The 4,578-nt window shown below is 39.8% G+C and overlaps 1 non-coding gene across 1 annotated transcript; it reads right to left on the bottom strand.

The window, feature by feature from the left end:
• Positions 1 to 421: 421 nt before the first annotated feature.
• Positions 422 to 527, bottom strand: LOC131167216 (small nucleolar RNA R71). The gene has a single exon (XR_009140070.1). It is a non-coding gene; the product is annotated as a small nucleolar RNA R71 (small nucleolar RNA).
• Positions 528 to 4,578: the final 4,051 nt, after the last annotated feature.

Genomic DNA, 4,578 nt, shown 5'->3' with positions numbered 1-4,578 from the left:
CCCACTGATCAATTCTCGAAACCCCAAGCTCCCCACCTACCTGTGGTGGGAGAGCAACCCCTTTAGCCACTTAGGGACTACTTTATGCCTAATGCATACATATTGATGTCCTGCATTCGATTTTTGGATATTCAGGAAACACAATTCGAGATTAAGACTTCAATCATCTCGATGCTGCCCAACTTTCATGGGAACTCCACTGAAAATCCTTATCAGCATCTAGATGAGTTCTTACAGATTTGCTCCACCATCCGTATACCTAATTTTAGTGATGATGCCCTTTGTTTTAGGCTTTTGCCATTCTCTCTGAAGGATAAGGCCAAATATTGGTTGACGTCCTTAGAGCCGAATTCAATGACCAACTGGGCCGCCATGCAACATGAATTCCTAAAAAAGTACTTCCCAATTGGGAAGACTAACCAACTGCGAAGGGCAATCACAATTTTCACACAAACGGATGGGGAACTTTTCTTTGAGACCTGGGAGCATTTCAAGGAACTACTTCATAAATGCTCACATCATCAGGTCCCCAAGTGGCAATTAGTTCAAACTTCTTACGAAGGCTTAGCTGAAAGAGAGAGGCCCATGGTTGAAGCATCATGCGGAGGTACTTTCCTCACAAAGCACGAGAACAAGGCTTGGATTCTCTTTGAAAACTTGGCTAAAAATTCTCAACACCACATGGCTGCCACTTGTAGACCCCCTAATCCATCAACCTCTAAACCTAAGGGAGTTTACAAGTTAACCACAAGCCAAGACCTAGCCCCTACCCTGCATGCCATATCAAAAAAATTAGACCAGTGCTTGTCCTTAGGACTGCAGACAATGGCGTGTGCAGAGGTTTATGTGATTTGCTCTGACCCTTCCCATACATCTTATAATTTCCCCCATGCGCAATTCCAACCTAAGCTTGTGCAAGAGGAAGTGAAAGCCACCCACAATTGGTATGATAAGTTGTCCATCGACCCTTATTCAAATACTTACAACCCTGAGTGGAAACAACATCCCAACTTCTCTTGGAGGATGCAAGCTCTAGGTTTTCAACTCCAAAAACCTCCAAAAGTCTCTAATGCTTTGCCTCCACGCCCATACCAAAATTTCCAAAATCATCCTAATTCAGCCCTCAGATCTTCAACCTTTCAGTAGCCATTTCTGCCTCCACCTAAATATGACACATTTCAAGAGATGGTGCTAAGAACCCTTAAGAACATTGAGGCTGATCGCCAAGCAGATCAGCAACTCATTCACTCTCACTCCCAATCCATCACGAAGCTAGAAGCCACATTGGGGCAACTAGTTGCTACCTTGAGTCAGAGAGACAAGGGCAAGTTGCCAAGTTAGCCCATAGTGAATTCTAAAGGACAATATGGGGTGGAATATGAATTAGCCAATGGTCCTCATCGTATCCTGAGCAAGCCCAGGCAATGATCACTCTCCAAAGTGATAGGATGATAGATAAACAGGACAAGAAGTAACCAAACAAGGGAGAGAGTGAGGATGAAAAAAGGGTAGTGCCCAACACTGATTCGTTCACCCTATCTTCGCCCCCCCATAGGGCTTTTCACAGCACCTTAGTGACGCATCTTGCAACCCCTCTTGCACCTTCTATATTTAGGAAAAAGGTCTCAACTGAGTCCATCTGGGACATGTTTAAACAAGTAAGAATTGACAAACCTCTCCAAGATGACATTAAGCAGTTGTCGGCATTCATAGAGTTTCATAAGGACTTATCAACACAGGAGCAAGAGTCAAGGGTGCATATAGAGAGTTTAGTCACACAGTTCGAGCACATGAGCTCCATGATACTAGGGCACCTCGTTCCTAAACTAAAAGACCCTGGATCACCCACCATTTTGTGTGTAATAGCGGTTACACCATTGATAAGTCTCTTCAAGATTTAGGGGTGAGCGTGAACATCCTTTTATACTCGTCTTATCAACAACTTAACCTTGGGAAGATGAAGCCCACCCTGATGATAGTGAGTCTTTCTAATCGATCTCTTAAGCAACCCCGAGATGTGGTAGAAGATGTTGGGGTAAAGGTGGGATAATTCCATTACCTTGTCGATTTCATCATTTTAGATATGGAGACGTCCACAAAATTGATCCCTGTCCTTCTAGGATGGCCATTCCTAGCCACAGCCAATGCTTGCATTCAATGTAGGATAGGGATTATGGAAATTTCATGGGGCCATAGGCAACTCAAGCTGAACACATTTACTACTCCCCAACACACCCTTAAAGTTGTTCAAGCTATGGACGAAGACCCAATTAATACAATTGTCGAGGAACTGGCTCCCTCACTTCTATGGAGGGACCCTTTCGATGATCGCACTTCTGCAAGTCATGATTTTGTCTTCCGTCCTAAGAACAAGTTGGGGGTAGGCAACACCAGGTGTGACGCAAAAAATGGGAGGTCCAATGTGATGTAGGACGTTTATAGGAACCCTAGTCCTACCAAAGACCCTCTCAAAAATGTGCACACACCAAATACACTTTAAGATGAGAATTTAATTAACCACAATGAAATATATAAACTATATGCGAAAACTACAAGTTGTGGAAAATTCAAAAAGTTATAAGATTCACGTAGACTTGTCTTTAAGGACCTAATCAAGTAGGATAAGATAATCACTTGAAAGATGATAGATTCAACCCATAGAATTAAGCCTAAACATGCAAATTATATATCCTTAGAATAAGACACAATCAAGCATTCAAGTGTTGAAAATCTTCTTGGCCTTGAAGAGTTTGTCTACGGAGTTTGTTCAAAAACATGCAATGGATTATTTTTTAAAAAATAAATGCTACTGGAATATAAATATTATATTGACTATCTATGGTGTATTTTGGAAATGTTTGAAATGAGCTTACTGAAATTATTCAAAATGATAAACACAACACGCTCAAACCTTGCTCAATATGCCGAATGATGATTCTCAGTTCTACATGGGCTTATGATTGATCCACTTGATTGTTGAGATAATTATCTCACACAACAGCTATTGGAATGGTAAGATAGAGAATGGTGAATGATAATTTCATGGCCTCTCACTACTCAATCTCCAAAGGAGAAGGGATGTGGTCTCTCACCACTCACTCACAAAGAGGGAATAAGCTTAAAGCTTAAGCACAAGGCAATAACCCTCGATTCAATTCAAAAAACTTGATGTCCCTAATAACTTACATGCCCAGATATATATAGAGATGTTGGAACAACCCTCCAACCATAGGTAGATAAAATATAGGAAATCTTTGAATAGAAAATGATAAAGTGAATCCAAAAAGTAAAAAATGTAGAAATTTCAAAACAAATAGTCTCATTCTTTAGCCTTCTAAATGTTCAATACTTTGAATTATCTCACCTAACATATACCAAATTAAATATATGGAATTATTCTTTGCGACACGCTTTGAACCACTCCATTTGTACTTTTGTAGAGAAAGTTATGGCATATTTGATGAAGGTGTACAGTTGTCCATGTGATGCAGAATTTCTGGATGAATGACTATTTTTGTTAGACTGCCAACTCATACACACTTTGAACTTCATGTGTTTCCCTATACCCAAACAAATGCATGGGAGTCTTCTTTCCAGCCCAATTAGAATCGAGTTATTTGAGCCTTTGTAGATGAAGTTATGCATTTTTTTTTTTTGTAAAGGTGCGCAGTTGCCATCATCCCAGCGAATGTATCCACATGACACCATCTCAATGAATGTTATGTTTGGGGATTGTTGATCCCTATCATCTCTCCTTGGACGATAAGAATTATGCCCTAAAGAATTTTGTTGAAGATACTCAGTGTATAGTTCTAGGTTGAGGCACAAAACTTCTTCCTTTAAGATCCAACTTTGTTCTAATAGGGGCTTGCCTTTCCATTTGACCAAGAATTTTTTATATGATCCAGCCCATGTGTGTGTTGTTTTATCATCCAAAATATTTTCAATTTGCTTAGTTTTCTTGGGTGGAATTAATGGTGGTGTCAAAGGCAATTTTGGCTTTTTAGTAGTATTTGTGTCTATAAATGGGGAAAGATCACTTGCAGGGTTAGTACGGCTAGGCTTTGAAAAAGAATTGGCTTCAAGAAAAGGGGTTAGATCTTCAACATTAAATACATTGCCTATCCCATAATCAAGAGGAATATCTAATATGTATGCATTAGAGCTTATTTTCTTTAGGACTTTAAATGGTCTCATATTTTTAGCATGAAGCTTTCTTATCCTTCCTAAAGGAATTTGTTCGGGACGAATCTGAACCATAACCATATCACCTTTTGAAAATTCCTGCAACATTCGATATATGTCAGCCATAGATTTATAATGCTCATTGCTCAAATTAATTTTCATTCTGATTCAGAGTGTAAGTCGTGTATGTGTTTTGCAAAAGTATTAGCTGACTCCCTAACTCTAGACTCTGGTGGCAATGGAATAAGGTCTATAAGCTTCCTTGGACTTTAACCAAAGATGACTTGAAAAGGACTAACTCCTGTGGTCCTATTCACTGAGCTATTTAATGCAAACTCAGCCATAGGAAGACATAAATCCCATGTGATGGTATGCTCTCCAACCAAGCAACGC

Source organism: Malania oleifera, chromosome 10, assembly GCF_029873635.1.
Source record: "Malania oleifera isolate guangnan ecotype guangnan chromosome 10, ASM2987363v1, whole genome shotgun sequence".
Classification (NCBI taxonomy): domain Eukaryota; kingdom Viridiplantae; phylum Streptophyta; class Magnoliopsida; order Santalales; family Ximeniaceae; genus Malania; species Malania oleifera.
This window is presented reverse-complemented; position numbering and strand designations above follow the sequence as displayed.